Source organism: Anser cygnoides, chromosome 3 (genome assembly GCF_040182565.1).
Source record: "Anser cygnoides isolate HZ-2024a breed goose chromosome 3, Taihu_goose_T2T_genome, whole genome shotgun sequence".
NCBI classification, from domain to species: Eukaryota; Metazoa; Chordata; class Aves; order Anseriformes; family Anatidae; genus Anser; species Anser cygnoides.
In genome coordinates this window covers 7,852,373-7,878,134 of record NC_089875.1, presented here as the reverse complement: position 1 = coordinate 7,878,134, position 25,762 = coordinate 7,852,373, and the positions used below count along the sequence as shown (strand labels likewise).

The 25,762-nt window shown below is 43.2% G+C and overlaps 1 long non-coding RNA gene across 1 annotated transcript in view; it reads left to right on the top strand.

Annotated features, from left to right (window-relative positions):
- Positions 1-25,762, top strand: part of LOC106036626 (uncharacterized) — a 505,620-nt gene that overhangs the window by 441,570 nt on the left and 38,288 nt on the right. The window contains exon 8 of the long non-coding RNA XR_010830024.1: positions 2,720-2,849. This is a non-coding gene — a long non-coding RNA (uncharacterized lncRNA). The remainder of the gene's footprint in view (positions 1-2,719; positions 2,850-25,762) is intronic.

The window sequence follows — 25,762 nt, the reverse complement described above, 5'->3', positions numbered from 1 at the left end:
AGTGCTTCTCGTGTTCTTTGTCAAGGGGTTGTGAAGGCTCCATCCATGCATCTGAGCATGCAGATATGTTGCTGATGGAAAGGGGAAAGCGTTTCATGGGGCTGCAGTATGCATCTCCGTGATCTAAGATGAAAAAAACACTCCATCAGGATGTCTTTGATTGCTTTAACCTTTCTGTCCTCCACCCCGAGGCACCCCTGGAGCTGCTCTCTTGCTTCCAACCAAGACTCCAGTCTGCTTCCGAACGTCCCATTTTAAGTAAGCAGGCGGCTGAGAACTTCCGAGTCCAGGGGCATCTTACCTTAGGCATGATGTAAAACAAACCACGAAAAAATCAGGGTGAGCTCAGGCCGGTGCTTGTTGCGTCGCTTCTGACTATGCAGTCCCTATTCTGTGAATAAATTCATTTCTGCATGTTTAATCTGACACCTTTTGCAAGCAATACACTCACTCAAAACACCAGCAATGAATAAACACTACCAGCCTCTTTTAGATATTTGATTGGGTAGCTAATTCACAAATGATTGACTACTCAAGTAGTGAGAGCATATGGAGGCTCTGTGAGCGACTGTCAACACGGGGAAAGTAGGCAGGGAAGCCAATTGTTAAGAACCAAAAACAATAGCGAACAAGAAAGTCCTTGAAGGAATGTGGCACTGGGTCTGCTCTAAGCATGATTTTATGAAAACGCTTGGCCAAAACAAAAGAAGATGGCAGCGTCATTTCCTATATGTGCTCCTCGTTGTTGGTTATTATTATTCCAATTTTTGACACTTGAACGAAATGTGGTATAATTGGGCTTCATAGCTGCGGCTTCAGGCGACATCAATTGCCTTTTTTAAAAATGATGATGGCGTTGAGGGAGACTCTTTTTTTCCTTTTATGTTTTGAAGTTGCCACACTCTCGGTGCCACTCGTACAATCCGCGAAATGGGCATTGTACTCCTGGGAGGGCCTGCGAGGCTGGGGACTGATCCCACGAAGAAATACGAGATGCAGAAGAACAGAAAAGTAAACACACTGTAGGATGTTACGCTAAAGCGAATCCCAAGATATCCCTTCTTTTTTTTTTTTTTTTTCTCTGGGTTTTCCTTACTGGTAGTTCAAGCATTTCACTTCCTTGCTGGCAGCACGCGGAGCATCTAACCATACAGGTGTATGCAAGGAAATGCTGTTCCCTGCCCTCCTTTGCTTTGATTCAGTAATCAGTTCCATCAAGTTTGAAGGACCTTAAGCTGTCACAAAAGGAAAATCATTCCTTAAACTGTGTTTATTTCTGCTACAAAAACACCTCTGCATCTTTTGTTTGTATTGATAGGTATTCTGCAGGATTTGGTTGGCTTATTTTGACTGGGGCAGAAATGGGATGAGAAGCATTATGTTTTTCGAAGTTGGATTCAGCAGGGAAAAGGAAGATGTATTCATCATTCTGCTTTTGCATCGAGAAGCAATTCTTTAGGAGGTAGAACAAATCTTTAAAAAAGCAATATTGAAAAAAATTCTAGTGAATAAGAGGAATGAATAAACCTGTTGTGGCTGAATCCTTTTCGGGGATAGATCCTACTGGCTATGTTTAAATACCGCATCGTGCGCCCAGTTTCTGCTCCACCCTGACCCCGCCAGTGCAGGGCTGGCTGAGCACCAGCACAGAGCAGCGTTTTCGCTCAGCGTCCCTAGGGAAAGCTCAGTGCCCTGGGGCTGCCGGGCTCTGCTGCTCCTGCAGCCTGGCCTGTGGGGTGCCCCCTACCGCTAGGGCTTGGCTGGGGATGGAGAGCCAAAAGAGGTGGAGGGATTTCTGGCTACAGCAGGGGAAGCCTTTGCTTTGCCTGACTACAGGTGGAACGGGTGCAGGAGGAGAGGAGAGAAATCAGTTGAGCCATGTCTGTGTAGCTTTAAAAAACAAAATATTTGCATATCTCGAAGGCAGTTTCCCTTCAGACAGACCCAAATGAAAGGTCTGGATCCAAACACCCCCAAATGAAGGACCATATGTACTGAAGCTCTCTTGCAGCCGCTTCATGGAAAAACTGCCAAAGGATGCGCAGGATGAAGCCCTTCCGCCAGGTGCTGCCAGCAGCACTGCGTGCTGGGTTCATTGTCAGGAGGTTCCTCCCCAAACGAAAAGCCCCACATCCTTGCTCAGGTCCTCAGGTGAGCAGAATGTCTCCCCTGGGTGTCCTTGGACAGCGGAGTTTCCTCTTTTGCTAAGGCCTACGTTTGTGCATGAAGCAAAGAAAACGATGCTGAGAGAAAAGGAGCCTAGACGGGGAAATGCAACCAAAGTGAAACGTCAGTTTGTAGAGCTACAGCTTGTAAAGAAGAAACGTGTAAACTCCCCTCCACACACGCACACATATATGCGCGCTGTGTTTTGGGCAGCCATCCTTTTCCTCACCTCTCTTACCCTCTGGCAGGAGTGCCTGGTGCGTGTTGTCCCTTCAACATTTCTTTTTGCTTCTCACCTGCTCCCTCCCGCAGCACCCCCCCAGGAGCTGTCGATGTGGCCTAGTTCAGATGCTGTCTCTCTACCATGGGGTGAGACTTGTGTCTTCCTGCCTTTACTCAGTCACACAGACTCCAGGGTCAGAGTGCTGGCAGAGGCAGGTTTTCCCCTTCTCCCAGGGACTACTCCTTCTGATTCTCACCGAAACACCAGACTTCGATTACTCTAAGGCTCTTCCAGACAGTAAACCCCGTTTCTTCTTCCTCTTCTTATTAGTGAGATCCCAAGTGGAGGATCCCCTGTGACAGACAGCACTACTGCCAGGACCTGACATGGAGCTGGGGCTGCCGGCGGGAGCCAAGCTGCAGCAGAGCAGGCAGAGAGTCTGGTGCACTCGTATGGGCAGGTAACTCTTGGAACTTCCTTGCCTTAAGACATAAATTTCAGCGCATTTTTTAACTGCTAATGATTTAGGATCTTAAACAACTTTAAAATATTCCTTTAAATGAAATCTTTGCAGTTAACCTTTAACTGCTTCCAGTTCACAGAATCTTTTACAAGAAAGGGCAGGAAATCAATAGCTTTAAAAAGCAAAAGCAACAGCCCTAGCATCAATGTGTGCCATATCGCACCAGTGTGCCAGTGCGAGCAATTGCCTGGAGCAGGCAGGAGGTGATGCAGAATAGCCATCCTCTGGGTTACTTTTGCATTATAACTTGGCTCCTAAAGAATGTTACGAGGGAAAAGGGAGGGTGAAGGTTGGTTTCATCACCAAGCCATTATGAGGGGGAACCTGGGGCAAATGATGTTTGTCCATACAGGAATCCCTAAATCCATCGATTTCTCAGAGCTCATTAGTGGAAGTATGGCAAGCAGAATTTTGACCTGCTTTTAGTGTTGTGCTTGTCCTGGAAATTGTTGCTACTTTTGTCACTCTATTACAAGTACTATGAAACAGGGAGAGATCTAAACTTAAACCATCTGTTTATCAACCTCAATTTCTCCCCCTATGCAAACAAACCAAAACTGCTCTCTCTCCCCCATACACACACACACACACCCCGTTCAGTAAGTTTTACTTTGTTTGGCTTTTCCATGCTTTTGTCTCAGATGTTAGAAGGCTGGACACAAGGTCATTCACTAACCATTTCATGTGGATACAGCAAGTCACTTCAGGTCTTCTCCCCCTCCCCTCAATTCATCTGAAATCTCTGCTGTGCAGTAATGGAACTGCAAACAGTACAGTAAAGCCCTCATGGTGAAAAATAAAAAAGTGCTCTTGTTCCATAGGAGTGCTGGGAGAGGATGTCCCTGATTGGTGCAAGTCAAAATGGGTTGTTTGGATGTCACATATTACTTAGGTAGCAGATCAGTATGAGTTTGAACCCTTTTAAGCAGAAGCTGGGAAAGGGTTAGAAATACTTCTTTCATCAATAATTACAGGAACTTCTGTTCAGCCTTTGCTTCTTCCTAAGGCCCAGGACATACTCCTTTTGGACCCCAGGGAAGGGCAATTCAGAGAGGATATTATTCACAGATGTCAAAAACCCCGTGCATGTGTCACTCGCCAGTATTGTGGTGGCAGGGCTCTGCCTGAATATTGGTATGGATATGAACTGTGATCTCCTGTGAGTTGTTCTGCCCAGTTTCTGGAACTGACTCCTCTGTCTCTTAAGCAATTATTTAAATCTATATGCTCACTTTCCCTGTCTGTAAAAATGGGCTGACTGTCCTTACTAGTGTGTTTGGAGAACAAATTAATAATGTCAGGCACTCAAGAGGAAAAGTTTTTCAATGTGTATTTGCTCTGCAAAACTGCTCAATATTGTTATTATTTATTATTCTATGGACTCATCACTCTCAGCTCCCTTCTGCCAGAAGCTGCTTTGAAAGATGGATAAGTTGCACAAAAATTATTTTCCTTCAGTTTTCTTTGTGAGAAGGTTTTAAATGTGGCGGGGGGGGGGGTGTGGATTGCTTTTGTGAGGGAGGGCAAAGGAAGACATGCTGTTATGAAATGGATTTGAAAAGGTGGAACCAGGGAAAAACAACTTCTTACCTCAAATTCAGACTGCTGAAATGCCAATTTTTTTACTCAAATAAGAGGCACAAATACATAAGAGTGTAAACAATCCTCTTAATACCAGCAGATATTTTTATAACAGATTTTCTTCCCGTGCTGTCTCTCCCTCCACACTGATGCAGCAGACTTAAAAGGCAGGGACAGCAGTGAATGGGCATCATTACTGTTTGTGAATACTGCATTTGATGTAGCTGATAGATACCACCGTTGATCCTGCTTCACTCTCTACTTCCAGTGACTTTCCATCTGGTGCAACTCGTGCTGTATGCTCCCTCAGGTTTATGTGAAAACTACTGTGAAAGCAGAGTCATTGATTTTTGTAGGTTTAGTGCCAGAGCAATTTCAGATGGCACGATGCTTATTTCCTTGACTTTCGCTTTCCTGCTCTTGATACTTCTGTGTCAAACTCAACACCTTTCCCAACACTATCCTCCTCCTCATAATAACAAAGTACTCAGCACCTCCTCCTCCTCACTAGCGCAGTCAGCAGGAGCAGTGGAAGGGTGCTACAGGCGGCTGCGTTTGTTTTGACAGTGCCAACTTTCAAAAGAATCAGCTGAGTTGGTGGGAGGTCTCCGTGTTTGTGTTTCTAAACATAATTGTTGAATCCCTTGTTGGGGATATTTCACCACCGCACATCGCCTCTGTAACGGGAGTGGTGAAGTTAACAGCCTGGGCTTGAGATCCCTCCTGTGTTACACTAGCCATCACAGTGAAGGATTTCATCTGCCGCAGATCTCTCATGCCCTAGACAGCTAATGACGTGGAGGGTCTTGTCCAGGTCTTCCAATTAGTCTGTGATAATGGAATAAGTCGTGGGGAGATTATTTTCCCGTGCCATTGTAAAAGATCTTCTGAAGGCTCCATTTTGATTTTGCATATGTGACCATTCATCACAGCAAAACTTCTGAGTTAATATGCACGGCCACATCTGTGAGGTCAGGACCAGACCCTGAAGCCGGGCCATTCGGGCTGCCAGCAGTGGGGTTTGCAAGCAGGCTGAAAGGACAAAGTGATTTTGCCTGAGTTAAAGGACATTGTTATGGAACAATTCTCACGTTTTGTCTCTCTAGTATTGATGACACAAGATGCTATGATTTATTGTCTTACACTGCTGATGTGCAGAAGATGATGTGAAAAGTGTTTTTCCCAAGCATTTTGTAAAACGTAGTGGGCAGGGAGTGGAGAATCAGAGACTGAAGTTCTGACATGGGGACTGCCTGCTCACAGAAAGCACGTTACATCGTTGTATTCGTCCTTCAACTTCTCTTTCATCCCACTTAAGGGCTTCTCTCTCCCCTGACTGCACAGGGAGATCAGAGTCCTCAGCCTGTTCCTCTGAATGGTGTCCGAGTTACGTGCACAGAGCAAATGTCTGCAGCGAAATCTCTGTGGCTACTGAGACCATTTACATACAGCAAGTGAGGCTATTTAGGTAGGTGCCAACCTGAAAGCTACTTATTTCTCAGCTCTTTAAGGACTCAAACCTTGAGAGATACCAAATATAAGTGGATAAATGGCTTTTGCTTGTGTAAGTCCAGTGGCCCCTTCACACAGGTGATTGAAGCAGTCATGAAAAATTGAGACTCTGCCCATATTCCTTTGAAATAAAATCCTGTGCCTTAATCAGCGACTTTCCTGCATTTATCTACATGCCATTGTTTCTTTTTATTTTGCAGCACGTCTGCTCAATTCAGGAGACATTTTTGTTACATTTCCAAAATGTGGGATATGCAGTGAACTTAGCTTTAGAGCTCTAAGTCCTTTTCTTCCCCACCTGAAAAAAAAATCCCACCTGCTCTCTCTTTGTGTATTAGTACCCTGCCTTTGGCTGAGATGGGGATGTGGGGAGACAGAGAGTGTATCTGCGAGTGCTTTGCTCACGCTTATGTTCCAAATGAACATGACATTATCTTTGAACTTAAAACCAGTTCTTTGAAAAACTGCATTTTTTACACGGCACAACAGTGTGCCACAGCTTATAACAAAAATGCGTCTGCAGAGGGAACTGAGGTTGGCCTGAGGTGGCTGGATCCGCCTGTTTATCCGTTTGTGTGTACAGGGACGAAGCCTGCAGCGGTCCTTCCAGAAATACAACTAAGGCATTTGCTGCACCGGGGTCTGGGGGCAGCTGTGTGTGAGGTGACCAGGGAGGGTGGGGACATCCAAAGGGAAGGCTGCAGCCCACAACTCAACATAATGGGGGCCCTCAGACCGCAGCCAGCACGGGTCCTCACCCAGGCAGTGCAAGGGGCATACAAGGGGTTGTAGGTTCCTCCTGCTGAAGTCTCGTAGCAACTGAGTCTGGTCTGGTTTTGAGCCAGGACTGTTCTCCCTCCCCACATCCCAACGCCCGTGCATTTGATGGTTTTTGCTCTGATCGTCTGTATGAACTCCTTGGAGACAACCATACACGTTGAGACAGAGGACATATATCTTTGCTCTCTCCTTTGGTGCGTTGGAAGGATAGATATTATTTTGAAAGTCACACTCTACAACAGCCATTTCAGAGGGTGACTCTCAGCTCCTCTGCAAACAGAAGACAGCTTTGCATACCATTTAATGTAAAAGAAGGTTATTTCTTTAATCAAACTATTTTGTCCTATTTTGGGATAGAGAATTCTTTTATCAGTTTAGCAACAAGGAGGCACAAATTTTGGGGTTTTGTTTTTTCAGTCTGGAATTTCTTCTGTCTCCTTCTGTTGCTCATTTAACTGTTCTGTCTTACTGCTTCTTTTCAGTGGAACAGGGATAGCACTTATGTCTCTTTAACATTTGGGGTATGTGATCTAGTCTTATTTATAAAATATTCTGTGCTCGGTCAGTTGTAAAAATGAAGTGTAAGCCCCAAATATCTCTGTATTATTAATTTTGGCATTAGCAAGACATCTAATTTTTACAGCTGAAGATGGCTTCTCCTTTTTAATATTAGTCCTTCTCATTTCACAAGGTGAGCTGTGTTTCAGCTCTCTGAGGGAAATGGCGTGGCATTCACAAACCAGAGCTGAACAGGAAAAAAAAAAAAAAAAAAGGGACAGGAAAGTTAGGAAGCATGGCCAAATAAGCCAGGCATATGCCCTGTATTTTTCTTTCACATTTCAGTCATGAGTCACACCATGGTCCTCCTTTCCAGATGAGCCGACTGAGGCAGAAAGAAGAAAAGTAACTCCAATCACATAATAAGCTAGAACTTGAACAGGAATCCAATTAGCTCTTTTGTTTTAATGCTAAACTACGTTGCCTTGACCTCAGCCCACAGGTAGTGTTAACGTCCGTGGCTATTGTCAGGCAGTTGCATGAACGTGTTACAAAATTAAATAATGTGGCATTGTGCTGTATGACTAGCACTTAGGCACTAAATTATCACAGCTCTCCCTGACCTTGGCAGCATCATAGGGTTCATATTTTCAGAAAGATGAATTGTTCTCAGAACAATTTCTCAATGTTTTAAACACACACACTTTTCTTTAACCTTATGGACACACAGTTTCTACCTCCTTGTACTGTTATGATTTTAAAAACACTGGTCCCGGCACAATGCCACCTGAAGTCAATAAAAGGGCTCTTACTGACTTCTGTGCTCTGGTACTTTATACTTGCAGGAAACTACCAGATTTGGGCCTAAAATGGGAGAACAAGATGTGTGCAGCTTTATGGAGCACTTTTTTACAGGGTTGGAGAGCAACAGGGCAGGGCAGAATGATTCTAGGTCAAGGCTCAGTAGCCATGGGCCATCACAGTAGTTTTTGTGTAATGCTCTCAAAATTTGCTTCCAGTTTGGTTCCAGAGCAGGAGCAAAGGACAAGTTTGCATACTTTTTAAGTGAATATTAAGACCATATTAAGCAAATTACAAAGTCAGCAGAGAGGCAGACCCCCTTGTTGCCCCTCCCATGACTGCTGATGGTTTTGCTCCCCAGACCATACAGGAAGCCAGACTTTGTGATGGGCAGTGTGAACTTGTCGTTGCTCTCTGCTTTAGACACCAAGGTAGAAGAAGACCTTTGCTTTCCAGCCCACATGCTGGGTTCCTGTGCAGTGCTCAGAGAGCTTCTCCTTGTGGGAGGTTTGTTACAGGTAGCAGGTCCTGAGGCCCTACAGGCATCAGGAGTTTCAATATTAGCAGCATAAGATTTGCAACAATTTTCTGTCAGGTATTACCACGAATCAAGCAGTCTTCATGTGGACTGGAGCTAGGGGCTTCGGTTTATATTGCACATTTTTGGCAAGTGTGGTTTAGCTCTGCTGTATAATGTACCAAATAGGAACATTGTTATGTTCTGGTGATTTATTTTGTCTTCAGTCAAAATTGCCTTGTACTGCACATCTAATGCGTGAGCAAGACATATTCTGAAAGAAAGTGGTTTGCAGGCCAAGTGCACCTTTGGTCTCTGGGTTCCTCTAGGTTCCCACTTAGCCAAGGAACTGGCCAAGAAACAGCATTTTTCAGTGCTGTGCCTCTTGTTCAGAGGGCCAGCTGGAATGCCCAGACACAGGGCACATGTGCTAAGGAATCAAAAGAATTGTAGTGTTTGTAATAAAGATAATAGTGAAAGTGCCACGTTGTGCACATTTCTGGTCTCTGCATCTCAAGAAGGGGTATAAACTCTGAAGGCTGGTGCATGTGAAGCGGTAAGATGTGTGCGTTAAGAACCTCATGCCCCTGCAGGAAGTTATGCAGCTCTTCTTCATTACGGTGCTTCCTACGCGTTGCTTTGAAGCATCTCCTGTTGGCCACTGTCAAAACCAGAATGGATCATTGGTCTGACCTAGTGCAGTAATCCCTGGGTTTATATCTTTGTTAATTAAATACTGCTTTTGACTGGCTGTCTTGTGAATAGAGAGATAAAAAGGAGAATCAAATCATTTGAACAACTATTAATACAACGTTAAAAACAAAGAAAAGGAGTGGAAAATAAAGATATACTTGTAGCCTTTTCTTGGAGATAGTTTTCCAGTGCAGTGTAACATAAACAGATTAACTGCAGTGTTTATTCAGTGTGAAAAAGCAGTTCCAAGAGCCCCAGGTGCTTGCCAAGTCCATAATTGTACCTCCTTAAATACTTTCATTACTTGGAAGTACAATAAGAGAAGCAGAGACACATGCTTTCTATTTTCTTGTCAACAAAACACCTCCAAGAAATTAAACTCTATTTTCTCTAGAAATTTTCAGCAACATTTTTTCTCCCGGTCTTAAGAGGAGGGGAAAAATGCCTCTGAGATGACGGCAGAACGACCTCCCCTTGGAGGGATTTCTACATGCGAAAAGAGAGGGACTGAACTGAAACAGTGAGAGTCATGTTTATTAAAGTTTGATTAAATTGTGGAGGACATTAAAGAGGGTAGCATTTAAACATGGATCTAGATTTGATGTCCTACCAACATAACAGCAAATAAAGAGATGTTCTTTTCTGTAGAGTTTGGCTGTACTGCTGTCCTCACAGCAGAGCTGGACTGGACCAGGGAGTGAGTGTCTAGAGATCATTTACTTGCCCACTCCACCAGAGCTGTCAGTCCTCATGTGTTCAGCAGAGACAGCTCAGGGACTGGCTCCTGTGCTCATGTCCACGTCATGCTTTAGCTGCCCCCGAGGCTTTGTCTCCGCCCTTATTTCTCTGTCTGCCCACTGGCTGACCCATAGCCATGGGTCAGGTGGCCACAGCCAAATACCTTCTGTATCCACCATCAGCTTTTGGCTTTTTCTCTGCCTCCTGTGCCGGATAGGTTTTATAGTTTCATCCAGTTGTTGAACTCAGAAATTAGTGTGTGGAAGCAGCATGGTACCTTCTGGAGAGGTGTGGATATTACCTTGAAGATGTCTATGATAGATGGATGACCTTATTGCTTTTTAAAATACGGATTCTTTGGGCAAGCCAACTGCTTAGCCTGTATGTGATATGTCTGTTCTCTTTCAGCTTTGCCTGCTAAGTGAGAAAAAGGCAAGAACCTTTCCAAAGGTGGGGCAAGTTCCTTTTTTCAGCCCTGACCTCATGTCCTGGTGTGGAGCTGTTGTTCTGCCCTCAGCTAAGGAGCAAAATACTGCCTTGGAATGCAGTTGAAGTGTTTCTTCTAACTGCATAATGGTAAAACTGGGCACGATTATATGCCCACGGGTCATCTGCAGATAAATCTAGATGTAATCTGATCCTCAGCTCTATCCAGGCCTTATTGTTTGAAGAATATGGGCAGACGTTTTGGGTTGAGGGCTTTGTGTTTTTAGGAATGCCTTAGTCAAACAAAACTGCGTTTCTGAGCTTCTCCCTCCTGCACGCCAAACATATGCAGTCTAACTCAGCTCTTGGGGGAAAGGCGTGTGGCGGGTGAGATTTCTTTTTCATATAAGTCAGGGGAAAAAAAAAAAGAAAAAAAAAGAGTAAACTTCTGCTTCAGAAATTGCATCTGAACACAAGTGTAAAGAGAATTGCTCATCTCACAGCGAGAACAAGCCTGTACAGTTACACAAAATTTGGTCTTGAGAAAGGCAGTCTGAATATTTTATTTATTCCTCTCATATCCCTTTATGTCTCAAGCCTTGATTACATATCTAAAAAGAATTTCCCTCATCTTTTTTAAGGGAGGTTGTGATGTGCTGTGTTGTCTCTCTCCAACTAGTTTCTTATTGCTCTAACCTGTGGTAATGAAAAGCGCCGCTTTCTCCGCACTCAGTGGTAGGTGAAAGAATGATATCTATCCAATGATCTTCGTAGGAATTCTATTGTATTATTATATGATGCTTGGGGTGATATCGAACAATGCACACCTGAAATCTTAAAATTCCTCCTTTCTCCCTTGAAGGGGGGTCTTTCTCTCGGAGGATCTTAGTTCGGAAGTAGCCCCTGCAGGAGAGCCGAGACAGAGAGGTTCCCGGAGAGTGTTTGTAAGGAGAGATCCCCCTTCCCCGGTACCCATGGGGCCTGGAACATTGTGATATGCTCCAGTCGCAGATCTCGGAACACAAAGTGTGAGAAGACACTTGCCAGCTTTATTTCCCTGAATGCAACAGCCCTTTTTAGTGGCAGAAAAATGTCTGCGTTTCCACATCAGTTTAATAGTTTGCCTGTAGATCACATCCCTTCCTATCACAAAGAAATCATTTCATCCTGCTGTGTAATTAATACACATGTACAGTGTGGCAAACATTTTCCTGTAGACTGCTTATTTTGCCTGTAAATTACAGGAAATCCTATACAATACACCTGGGAGCCCTGCAGTTTGAAATTAGAATACAAACCATCCCCACCTCCTCCTGCTTGGCCAGCTTACCAGTCAGATTTCAAAACTCTTTTTTTTTTTTAGACATGTAATAAATTTGGATAGTGACACACTTCTCTTCAGCTTAAAATTAATACCGGTTTTAATTCCAAAATGAAACCAGTTTATGGCTCATTGAACTGCTACAAAGGGATGAAACTGCACGGAGGTTTCCAGTTGTGGGTTTTGTTCTGACACACATGCACTACACAAATGTGTAACAAAATCCCTATAGTTTAAGGTATATTGGCAGTAAAATCAATGTCCAAGCCTAAGTTCTGTGTGATGTCACATCTATATGAGCCCTGAGATAGTATTAAAATAGCAACAGCTGTTACTTGTTGTACACACAGACTTTTTAAAGGAAAGCTCCACATTTTCCCTCCTTCGCTGGTACCCTGTGAATCTCAGTGACAAAAGGACCTGCCAGGAAAATGATGGTGCTGACTGCCTGAGCATCGTAACCACCAGTCCTTATTAGTTTGGTGCAGACTAATTGCAGGGCATTACCTTCATTTCATGTATTCTTGGTGTGTGTGGACAGAGGGTTTTCTGCCAGCATAGGGGGCAGAAAATATCTCCATCCTCCTGACAGTTTATGACCTCGGTGCTGCAGAACATGTGGCTTTATCTCCGGCTGTTGAATGAGCGCTCCAGTTCGGGAAGGGTACAGTAGTTTGGGGAAAAGGTAGCTTGTGGCTCTCCTGTGCTCTGCGGGCTGCTGACGGCTGTGGCAAAAGCTGTTTCCCCAGAGCGCTCTGCCAGACATAATCACATCCCTACAGGTGAGAGAGGTAATTCAGTCTCTTTGAAGCTCTCTTCTGGCTCTCGCTCCTTCTCTCTTAAACCTGGAATGGCAATTGCATTTGTTTATTAGCACGCATCAGAGACTAGCAAATTTCCATCACTAGGAAGATCTGTTCCCTTTAACAGAGGCAGACCAAATTCTGCTCTCTGTTTCATCAGGGTAAATCTAGTCTAAGCCAAGGCTTGTACTGGATAACGGTTGATTTGCCTTGAAGTTTGATGGTGCAGTTCAACAAAGGTAGGAGAAAATAAGAACAGGTTTTGCCTGCAGCTTCCCTGCGTAGCTGTGCTGGGCAGAGCAGTCCCGGCAGGTGTTCCCCATAGCTATGGCTGGTGGATCATTGTGAGGAAGCAGTAAGAGAGCAGCAGAAAAATAAACCATTGCTGGTCGAATGCTGTATTTTTCTCCTTCTATCAAAGGAACTCTCCCAACGCTGGGTACTTTAGTAAGATGTTATTCACAAGTTTTGAATGGCAGTTTGTAAGCACATGGGGATTCAGCTGAGCAGGAAGACCTGCTTCTTGGGGTCTAGGCTTCATCACTGGCTCTGTTTAAAAAAATCAGAAATGCCAAATGTTGCTTTGTAAGGCTTCTGAGGCACTGGTGTCATTGGAAGCTGTTATTTTAAAGCTGTGATGTCACAGTTGAGGAATATGATGTCAGGGCTGTAAAAAAAAAGGTAAGAAAACTTGCTAAAATTCCTTTTCACTTTTCAAAGTTTCTATTTTCCATTCAACAAAAAATACTCTGTTCTCTTTCCTGTGACCTTCACCTTCTTTATAAGTACCCCTGCCAAGAGCACTAAGGGTACACAGGAACCACCATTCCCCATCTCCCTGTGGGAATATAGCTACCTTTTATTACTAGAACTAGTTCTTTCTTTAATGGTTTAGCAGTAAAAGTTAAAAAAAAAAAAAAAAAGGAGTGTGAGAGAGAAGAAGAAAGTGGCCTTTTTAACTGCTACAAGAGGTATTAAATAGTCAGCCAACCTCTGGAATCACTTCATGTTTTCCATGGAGCTGGGTAAGGAGTGTTACGGAGTTTTTTTGAGTAAAGTTTATTGGAACTTCACAGTAGGACTACAAAACTGTGGATACTCTGATTGTTTTTGTTTAATAAGACTCAAGGCTCCTGGCTCTACCTCACTTTAATGTCTTATTGCTCCCTAAATTTTCTCCAGAATTTGAGTATATGTTTTCTGACAATCATTCACATGAATATCATTTTGTCTTGTCCTGCAGGGCACTATCAACACCAAAAGTTATTAATCTGGGCTGTGACTATGGAACTGCAAGTTTGTTTTGGACTGTTAGTTGCGAAAAGATAAATTCTGGTTTAGGCATCAAGTACTTCCTACTCCTAATAACAATGTAGTCACTAGCTTTGAATTTTTGGACTGTTTCCATCCTTTTACATGACAATGGCTCTCACCAGGAGCGAGCAAAGCAATTAGGAATAGATGAAATGACTCAAACTCCCATTAGGCTTAAACTGAGCCTGTTTTTAGGAGTTCGCTGAACTTCAGTCCTTTCCTTTATTTCCTCTCCATGTTTTTTCTTCCTGCCTAGCTGTCTCCTGTGAGGCTCTGCCACTGCTTCTGCCAGTGGAAGCAGGGGTATTTAAAACAGTACGAAACAGGTAGAGAAATCAGAACTGCACACACGTCACATTTTATAAGTCAGAGAGTCCTAAATAAATATTGGTATTCTTGAGCTCATTGGAACCAAATTCCAAACCTTTTGGTCTTGACTATTGCTAATTCTTTTATTCCCTTGGTAATGTTGAAAATTAACTAATGTTTAATCATAGTTTGCTCTATCCTTTCTTGCTCTGCCTGAAGGCTTACTTTGGATATGGGCTTGACACAACTCTATTAAAAAGCTGAGTGAAAGCTATCCCTGTGCCTAGCACCATGGTATCCCCTGTTACAGGGTGCTGGGAGTTCGAATCACAGGTCTGGAGTCTAGCCCAGCTCCACAGCTATTTACTCAAGGTCTAACAAACCCCACTTTTTTACAAGTGATGTTCTTACCAAGGTAGAAGCGGCTTTTAGGTGTTATGTTTGATAACAGTTTGTATGGACAGGCTTTTGGGACGTCTCAGACTTTGTCACTAATGAAAGATGACGTGTGCTCATGTGTTGGTCGTCTTCCTGACTGGGCACTCCTATCTCCGTGCACCCTGCCTGTCATGATGCGGGAGAGGCCGTGTATTCAACAGGTTGTCACCGTACCCAGAAATTTCTGTGTTGAATCTAGGCCGTATTTAGAGCTGCCTGTGGAAAGGGAACGGTCTGGGTTGTGTTCATTTGAGGAAGAGAAATTAGCACTTAGTGACAGAAAAACCCGAGACAAAACATACATTTGTTCAAGAGTGTTTGGTGAACTTTGTTCTCACCCAGGTTTGGGGGCAATATTTTAGACAGAGATTCTTTGATGATGCTGTGGACATCAGATTAAAAGGACAAGTAAAACAAATATGTTTTCTCTGTGTTACTAGTTAGATTATCTTGTTTAAAATAACAGTGTTATCATCTAGCTATTTTTCTAACCAGCCTAGAAATGCCAGAGGCTCAGCAAGCTTGGTAGTTCTCGTGGTAGGTGAAAGAATCATGATAGGAGTGGATATTCCCAACCTCACACAACTCTAATTAAGAGTAATTCTCAGTAATGGACTTTGGCTGCAGGCTAAATAAATACCACTCCTGAATATTTTTTTTAAATCATGCAGAATTGCGTTAATTGAAACTTTCACATCTTCTTCTAAATTGAATCCAACTCTGCTCTCCAATTTCTGTCTTCTTGTGTGTGCTGCTAAGTCCATCTGCTAACAGCAGTGCAGTTAGAGGCATGGCTGAATTTTCTCACAAATCTTTTCTATACAGGGACCGCATACTGCCTGCCCCAAAAAAACTGTCTTTGGGCTGAATTATGACATGCAAAGTTCCTGCGAAAATAAGATCTTCGTTTTAGCAACTGAAAAATAATTGTATCTCTGGCCCTTTCTGAGTTACCAGCTGCAACTGCAGCTCTTCCGGAATTTCAGGCATAGGACAGGAATGAAATGGGTTTTAATATTAACATCAGCTTTCTGAGGACTGAATTTGTAGGCCCTTGGTTTTTCCTTAGGCAAGCTTATTTTGGAGTTCATTTCTCAAGAAGGGAAGGAAGTAAAATGACTGAAATCTGGTTTTGATAGAAGGACTTAAAATGAATGGTGAGCTGAGCAGAGGGGGACATCTGAGCCCAGCTTCTCAGCTCCTGCAGCATTGGTCTCCTTTCTCCATCTTCTGTATCCTTCCATTTGCTCTGCTTCCACTTTCCCAGCCTCTCTCAGGCCCTCTTAGCCCACATTCCCTTGATCTTTGTCTGGGATTTCTGCCTTTAACGGCCTTCTTCCCCTGCAAGTTCTGCCAGGTCACTGAGCTCCTTCTCATCTCCTTCCTCACATCATGGACCTCTTTTGTGGAGGTTATTTCTCCTCCCGCCCTCTTCTAGCTCTTCCTCATTTCTTCTCTTTCCCCCTTCCTCTTTCCCTTCCTGCTGCATTATCTGCATCGCCAAGGCTAAACTCCCTTCCCCTTTGCACCTCAGCTTTCCCCAAGGGAGAGTTCCTGTCGCAGCGGCGCTGTGCAGTCCCGGTGATTCCCAATTCCACCTTCCCTGTCTGCGCTGCGTGCTGACACCACAGTGGCATGCGCTTGCTTTGTGAAGCCCGGGGGAGTCACAAGGGTGGAGAGTCTCAGACTAAGTGCTGAGAGGATTTGATTTTGCAGCTAAAACACTTGGGTGAATTTTAACTTCACCATTTTGTTGCTGAGCATCCGTAAAGGACCTGTGCTGAATTCACAACTTGCAATATGTTCCCAGGCAAGTGCAGGGAAACAAGGAAGCACAGCAATGGTAGGTGGAGAAGGCCATGAAGAAAATCAGCAAAGTCAACTTCTGTTGTGCAAAGTACACTAAGTGCATGTAGGCAGAAGGCTGGTGATTCTGGAGAACAAAATGGGGGGGGAGAATGACTATTCTTGTCAAGCAGGACAGGACAAATGCACCGGGAAATTAGCAATGATCTCAGGTTTCTGGTAATTGTTGCCAATAGCAGAGGAAAAAAATGCAGAAGGAAAGAAAGGGACTTAAGTGTGCTTAGCATGGGAGATTAAGATCAGGTTTTCAAAGGTATAGGCCATGCCTTCCCCCACGGGTTTGCAGACACACGTCATGCCACAGACTTTGGCATATGAGCATGGAGACTCCCCTTTGTGCTTACCATGATAGGCAATGGCAGTCTGTGGATGGTTCCCCACCTAGACTAGCACTTGCACTTGGCTATCTTACACCTTGGAGTCTCTGAAAATTCTGGAGGCAGATTTTGGAGGCAGATTTTGCTCCTAGAAGCCTGTCTCCTTTGTGCTCCTCCAGAAGAGCAGATCCAAGGAGAAAGCTGGCTTGTGAGGAGGTCCCAGCAGCACAGAGAAAGTGACTGGTGACATACGCCTGTCTCTAACCACGCAGTGCAATGCCACCTCTGATCCTAGGTGACCTCTAGGAGGGGCAGGCTGTATCTCGCCCAGACACTGCTCCAAAAGACGCACAGGCCAAATCAGTTCTCACCTGGCTCCCATTCACCCCAAGGGGGGAAATATGGGAGCAGTGTAAACATGGCTTTGTCTGGCTCTTCCGTAAGTATACAACACAGCTGCAGCAAAAGGTGCAGCTCTAGCTCCTGAGTATTACGGCTGGAAATTTTCCATCTATGCCTCAGTCAGAGCAAGAAGCTACAGAACAACAGGGGCTGTCGTGTGCATGCCTGAATGCCAGGCACAGCACCGAGAAGTTAAGGATGCTGCTTAAATCATAACAGAAAACTTCCCTGCTTTAGTGGGTTCGAGTCAAACATCAGCTGGTATTTGATCAGAAGGTGCTTTGATTTTTTATTATTATTATTTTTAATATGGTTTAATTATATTGAAATGATATTGGGGGCTCAGTAACTAGTGGCTTGAAAATTAACTGAATTATGAAAGCTGAAATGTTGCTGCAGCATCAGTTAATGACAAGGTCGCCACCACTGTCATATTCAAAAGAAATGTCACACTTGAGTGAGGCTGAGATGGCTGCACTGTCCCATGGTTCCAGGTAGAGAAAATGAAGCAAGGGCTCCTTGGGTACTGTTTTATCCCATGTTTGAATCTAATGCATTCTTTTTTCAGCTCATTTTGGTTCTGCTGTGTTCCCTCAACATATGGAGTCCCTAGACATTAAGCCGTAACATGGAAACTTTGGGGGCTGGGAATTACAGATCATGAATAGATTGAAAAGTCCCACTAAATGCTCCCTTGGGTTGTTTGTGTAAAGATTAATTTTTGTTGTTTCTGCCTTTTACAAAAATCAAATAAGTCTAGAATTATTTTGCCTTACAGGCTGTAATAGGGAGCAGTCTTTTAGCATGCCCTGTACACCAGCACAAAAGCGCAGGGATGCAAATCAGGAACTGACTCAAAAAGGTGCTGTAAATTGAAACAGTGAGAAGTGTAAGATCTTGGGGAAAAAAAGGAGAAAAGTAACTGTTAAATACCTGATATTTGCACACTGATTTAAAGTCCTGATTTTATAATTCAAGGTAAGTCAAAACAGAAGATAAGGATATTGCACTTGGCCCCATGGTACTGAAGTCAGTGTGAGCAGGATTAGTCCTGGCATTGTGCAGCCGGTGGCTGAGTAACGGAGGAGATTACTCAAAGCCTACTCTCTTGTCTGAGCTTGCTATGTGACCACTTGGTAAGGCTGAAATTAAACAGTACCGTATTTGTCTGGTACGTCCTGGTAAAATGAGTTACTGGCACGTTTAGGAAAATAAGAGTATTTTTCAGAACTGAAGCTGTACTTTGACCCAAAAACTAACCCCAGCCATAATTAGGGCACGCACCTTGTTGGGAGCAAAGTGGAACAGTAACCCAGCTGGGAGTATGAATGTCTGGTGACTCCCTAAGCTGCTTCAGCACAAAAGCCAACAAGCTACTTTCACTGGGTATTTAAGTTACCAGCAGATAGGTGGTAACAATCAACTGGAGGGCCTTAAAATCTTAGCCCACGCCAGCTATTTGCACACAGAGTGTCTCTCTGTGTCGTTAGACTGAAAGAGGTCAATGCACTTTGCTTTTCTCCCTCAGCCTCCCATCACAAAGCCTTAGCTGTTTGAAGCCCTCTGTGAAACTGTGCTACATCTGGCCATCTGCACTGAATCTCCAGCTCATCTCCCTTCCCAAGCCTTCCTGGGACACCGGCTTATTTGCTGTGACTGCCGGAGAGAACAGTTTTATCCTTTCAGTTGCTCCATGCTAAGTGTACCTTTTTTAGAAATTAGCCATTTTATACAATTATGGCTAGAACAGCCATTGGAGCCTATTGTTAAGTTCCTCAAATATCAGAAACCTTGTGTCAAAGATGTTGAGCAACAGCCCTGCAGCTGAATAAGAAGTACCAAAGCCAGTGGCATGTTGCAAGACATGCATGGTGGGCTGCCATTACCCACAGGACAGGTGGCCTGTAAGGAGAGAAAAGGCTTGGGGAGCTTCTTTTCCGACTTGTGCCTAAAAACAACCACCACCACCAATAAGGAAAGAGTCTTCCTGCTCAGACTCTGAGTCAGAGATGAATTTTTGGAAGATGGAGAGGCTCTGGCAGACAGTTAGGTAGAATTGCTCATATTCATCCCAGTACTCTCCATGGTTATTTTCAGGTCCAAGCTGATTTCTACTGTTGGGTATTTACAGGAGGAACAGGAGCAGTCCGACAGACTTTCTTGCTCTGTCTTCTGAAGGACTGGACATCTGCTGGAAAATTCCTACTGGAAATTCCAGCAGGGATGGTGATGATCTTCATTAAGGGAATTCTTTCTTTTTTAACACTTTCAGCTTTCATTGAAAAAGGACAGCAATTCTCTTTGTTAGTGCTTCCTTTGACCTCCACTAGTGTTGATCTGAGTGAACACAGGATGGAGAAAATGATAACCTCCCTTAGAAGCACTTCCTATAGATAGGCCTTTCCGCAGTGCTTATCTCCTCTGCTTGTGGCACATATTTTCTTCCCCCGTTGCTGTGCTAGGGTTAGAGCAAAGAGTGGATGCTTTCAACCTTCCCCATGCTATGAAGTACTGCTCTGAACTGGGAGCACCTCAAAACCTGCTGTCACTAAGCCAAGGTTGACTCTGTTGTGCCACCCATTTCCATTTTGCCAATATTTGCAGTGAGAGGGAGGAAGGTCAGGATGATCTGGTGCTGTAGAAAAGGAGCTAGACAATATATTAAAACAGAATTGCACCTCAATAATAATAATAATAACAATAATAATAAACAATAACCAATTATTTAGCCGAAAAATCTTGCTGTTGCAGGACATCTCGAGCTCAATAACCCACTTGCATTTACTCTTTATGTAAGCTGCTTGGGTTACCGTTAGCTGTTCACTAGTGCACCTTACAGGTCTGACCAGTTCAATCTACCATATTAATGAAGACATTTATTTTTTCTAACCATAACTAAACTGCAGAGGGATGGAATTCCTATGCATTCAAGAGCCCCAGCATTTAAAGAATGCAGACATTTCTTTCATCAGACAAATGCATTTAAAACCGTGTCTGTCTTTTCTGTTGCTACCCACTTACTTACCAATTTTTGTAAAGAGCTGTAGTTCCAGCTTTATCTAGATTTTCTCTGAGCTTTTGTGAGCAGGAGCTATTGCTGTAAGCTGAGAAGTGTTAGAAGCTGCCCCTTGTAGGATAACAAAGTGCATCTTCAAGTAAAGAATTTGGAAGATTTGGGCTCATAAATTGTTTTTATCTGAACTCTCCAGTCCACACAAACCAATATTTTTTCATGTTCAGTTACTCTCCAGACAGGTATATGGTTGCAGTTCTCAGGCTTATAAAGGAAACACAGTGTACAGAGCGCTGAAAAGGGATATAGCAGAGGCAAACAGATCCAAACCACATGCGGAGGCGTATGTGTGTGTGTGCGTGTAAGCTTGTGCGTCTGTCAAGATATTTATTTGTCTCTGAAGCTGTGTTTTTTTCACTAGGGGTTCAAATTTGGTCAAATCACAATGTGAAATGTGGAAGGTGAGCTTCAGCTGTAAGTAGGATCTACGTGTCTGGCAATTGCCAAATATATCAGAGAGCTTTCTCTGCTTGAAATCAGCTCTCTTCTTCTTAATGGACAGGGAGCTAGAAATCATGATAAGAACCCCTTCCACTCCTGAGTTTTTATGGGTAGTCTCTCCATAGTTAATAAATGAGTTGGGCTTGATGGAAGTGTGTTACAGTGTTTTGGTTTCCAGTCCGCTTGGGGCCCAGGGCTGCATTCTTCTTGCTCCCTAGACTCCCCTTGAACTAAATGGGAGGTGTGGGTGAACAAGATCAGACCCCTCGTCTGCAGACACTGAAGCCACATGCAGCCTCCAGTGACCTCCCTCGCTTTCCGCAAACACTAAATTCATTGCTAGTTTAAAAAAAAGTGAGGCACTTCAGCTTCTTTTCAAAATAGAGAGAAACAATAGGGCACACTGTAGTGAGTTCTCAGTCTTTTATCTTTCTACAGATTCAACCACAGTATTGATTCTTTATTGACCTAAACTGTCCTAAGCGTGGCTGTGGTTTTTTCTCATATAGTCTATGGGAGAGTTAAGGCAGCTACTACTTTAATATTGATTTTTGTGAAAAAGGTGCAGGAAAGGGGGCAATTTGTGTCTGCAGTTGCTCTTCACTATAAAAGATACCATTGTTAGGAGCTTATAGCATTATATCAAGGGTCTTAATCTGTAGCAATCTTTTTTTACAACTTAGAAATAGGCTTGGGCAAATGTGTTATTGGTGTTAATGATATTTTGAAGTGAAGAAAATTTGTCAGCCTTTCTAAGTAAAATGCTCAACTTAACCATTTGAGAACTTGACAGGTTTGTTACATCTGTTTGCAGGAATTATGTCTTTTGTTCCCCGGAATAAAGAAGAAAAAAAAAAAGTATGTCCGTTTGAATAAACAATGATAATAATGTTATCTGAATAAATCTTTAATAAATTGAAATTATTACTGCAGGCTTAAAGAAGTGGTAAGTTTTGACAAGAAGGGCATTACCATCTAATTATGCTTACTTTATGAAAGAGAGGGGCAAGGGCCAACCCGTGAGCTGTCTTAACTACAGTAATAGAGTGATCCCCTCGGCAGACTAAAGAAGGAGCCATCAGACAACAATAAAACACAGGCAGTGCGCTGCAAATTGTAACCGAACCCCTGATTCACACAGATACACCATCTTAAGTGTCAGGAAAACTAGCAGAGCAGTGTGGTAAGTGCATGGCAAAACAGCCTTTGCTAAGTGGATGAGAGAATCCTGTGCCAGATATTGTAGGGTATTCCTAAAGGTTTCTTTAATTATCAATTAGTCACTACTGTACATTAGCTTCCTATTGGCTAAGTGCTCGGCATAAGGGTCCGTATCAACATTTGCAAACAGGTGTAAAGATATAACTGGTACATAAATTGCCTTCTTCCTGCGGGCACCTGGTTTGCTAAGAACACTTAAGAAATTCCAAGAAGACACCTGCTAGCTGCTCTATTGGTGTCTCAGATGCTGCTGTTAGCCTGATATAGCATTGAATTGTAAAGAGCTCTGCCTACTGAAACATCTTGGTTTTTTCATACTAGCAGTGGAAAAAAACAGGTATGCTAAGTGGAGTAAAACAGAAGTATTTACCTGCCCCCCCTGATGTGTTATGTGTGAGCTGGTACATGTGGTTTTCCTCTAATACCAGCTATTTAATTTTTTCCTTACAGGGAATCAATAAACAGAAAAATCATTGTCTGCTAATGTTCACAAGCTTTTCGAACATTTGATTTGTTTGGCAAATAAGACTGACTTGCTTAAAACCTCCACTAGCTACATTTATTTCACAGAAGGAAAAAAAAAAAAAAAGAATTGATCATCATAATCTGCCAGAATTAACAAAGTAGCATAACTCTTGCTTGGCTTAGATTAACTATTGGATTTGGAAGTACACTCTCCAAAAATCAATTCTCTTGTGTGTATACACATAGTTTTGTTTTGCATATATATAATGTTTTATTTAAAAACTGTTAATCTAGGCCTTCTCCTGCATGTACTTATGATATATGTTTATTCATATGCACCTGACTACATATGTTTTGTGTTTTTTTTTCCCCATTAGAATCTTGTCTCATCTAGCATTCTGGATATTTTAAGGCTGAAACAACACTGCAGTAGGGAAAGGCATTGTCTTTAATCCCCGGCAAAAGTCTGTCAGACCTTTTTGGCTCCACCTTTACAGGCATCAGGAGGTGCTTCCAGAGCTGTTCACAGCAAAGACAGGGACACGGGCAAAGAAGGGGCTTCTCCTTGTCTTTGTCTTTTGACAGCAGCTCAGGAGCTCTAGGGGGATGATCCCAAAACTATGCAGCTTGTGGCAAATATTGGACAGGTACATTGAGTCCAGACTCTCAAGTTAGAGGTGTTATAAGTGACTGAGATGGCCTACAAAGACCATGGCACAGGGCTTTAATAGCAGGGAGGGCTACAGTCACACCCACTCCCCATTGTTGTTCCCCATCAATATGTCACATCTCACTTTGTCTTGCAGGACTCTCGGAAGGAAGGCTAAAAATAGAGAAACATACAGATGTGCACGGGGGATGTGGCTGGGTTTAGTTTCCATTCCTTTCCCTACTGCGAGGGCTAAGCAGGCTTTTGCCTTTACACATTGGCTGGGACCAGCCGTTCTACGTGTAAATTATGATGATTTGGTAAAAAACTGTGAACAGAAAGGTCCTTAAAAAAGGAATGTTCAGACATCTTCAGCTGAAGTAATTGAAGATGCCCTACAGTTATTGTACACACTAGGTGTAAATTTGCCTAGGTGTTGCTGCTTTAATGCAGCCTTTCATGCTTATTTTATCATTTCGTGTATAATTCCCTATAACGTGCCAACACTGTAACCGCTATATAACTTCATGTCTTTTTTTGCTCATGCCAGCAAGCTGAACAAGTGGGATGAGGTTACAGTAAACAAGAGGGAGATCACGGGCGATAAAAATTTTAAAAGTCCACAAAAAAAACCAAGAGCAGCAGAGAATCAGAGGCAGGAAAAGCTCTCCACCAGAAGAATGCTCAGAGCACAAAGTTATAGCCCCCCTCGACATAAATACGTACAGACAAAAATGACTCACAGCGTGAGTCAGAGAGAGGAGGTTTTATTTACACCAGAGAAGTTGGAAATAACATTTCCACTCAGTCTATTCTGTTCACCAATTGTGGGTATAAGCAAAAGGCTGCTAACACTTCTGTATGAATCAATTTTTTAAAAATCACTCCGCCCTTCAATCAGAACAGTTTTCTCACTTATGCGAATTAACCTACAGAACTGGCACATGAAATAATTTGTTTCACTATCTATTACTGAATATGTTTTGGCCTGGATCCACAAAAGCGTTTTAGGAGCTTGAGTTGCACTGAAATCACTGAACGGGGGAAGGAAAATAAAAACCCCAACCTGTTACTGCTGGTTACTACAAGGAACTTGGTGCTTCGCTCTTCTCTCCGGGCAGGTTTCAGACCCTGACCCCACAGCCAGGCTTTGCGAAGGTGCTGGGGCTCTTCCAAGCTGCCGAGGGAGGTGTCTGGCCAGGCACTTGTGAAATCCCCTTCTGGAGGGCCGGGGGAGGGCACGGCATGGCGTGTGCTCTGTCAGGGACGCAGAGCTGGTGGAAGAGAACTGGGAAGTAATGTGGTAGTGAGACGTCATAGGACAGGACACCCCTGTACAAAATACACCCATTTTCTTGGAGAGGGGTGAACTGAAATGTAGTCATTTTTGACAAGGTAGATACATTTCTGGTAGAAAGAAAACATTTTTTCTGAGCTTCTTCTTCTAGCAAAACATCTGAGCTGCTGGAAAATATGTTGATAGCCATTTTGTTGCCAACCCTATCATCCATTCCTGTCCACAGCCACCACCATCATGTCCCCCGGCCACCGTCCCACAGCAGCAGTCTTTCATGATGGCCAGTCCAGGTGGGTTTGGTGGGGATCTCCAGGTGGTTAAGTCTCCTCCTCGTTTCCTAGCTCTCATCCTCTGTAAGAGCGTGGTGATGAGGTTTGAATTTGTGACATGCAGGAGTTCACGCGTTCACTGATGCAGAAGGACATCTTTTCTGTTCTCCTGCACGGGAGAATTATTTTTTCTAAACAAAATATGATGTTTGGGGCAAACATTTAGATGCCAAGTGTAAAGAATGGTTGAAAAGGTGTGATGTCTACAAACAGAGCCAGTCTGCGAAAGGGTTAGGCATGCAAATGGCCAAGGTAAATAAGACACTGCTGAAACTGTCTTAGCCCCCCACAGTCCTCATGTGTGGGTTTATATACACCAGCAGAGCCAGGTTAACCCTAATTGTGTGTTGTTTAACTTGGCCATAATTGCCTAACCCTTTCTGTAACTTGGCTCCAATTGTAGGTATCACACCTTTCAATTACTGACCTTTCTTGTCTAAATTGTTTTTTTAATACATATTAAATATTTTTGATCTAGTTTAATTTCCTCGTGCTTTTTACTGTAGAAAATATTACAGAAAATATTTCTTCTGATAGAAAGACATATTTTAATAGAGTAAGTCTTACATTCTCAATGGCTAGGCGGTGAACCAGTTTTAAAACCTGGTTCTTTTTGAAGGAAGTAGTGCCAGAAAACCTGACTGAAATTTGATGTACTGTTTGTTCAGTGCATTCATTGGCAGAGGTAACAGGAGTGCAACTTCGTTGCAACTCTTAAATAAGAAAAATATTTAAGCTGTAATAACCAATCAGTAATTCTTCTTATTTTCCTTTCAGCATCGTGTTTCTTAATAATGGCTTTAATATGTCAGCAGTTTGTTACCATGATCCTCTGAAATTTTGAGAAGATAAAATGTTTCTCTGTTTGAAGGTAGAATATTAAAAACACATCCCATTTAATTGCCTTTTCTGGTAGTTTTATCCGCCCATTCTGTGTAATGGAGGTATTAAAATTGCTGGTTGACAGAAGGTTTTGATAAGTTTTGTAGATTCTGTAACTCAAGGTGTGATGCTATCCATAGCAGCAGCAGCACACACAATCTGGGGACTTGGCCCAGT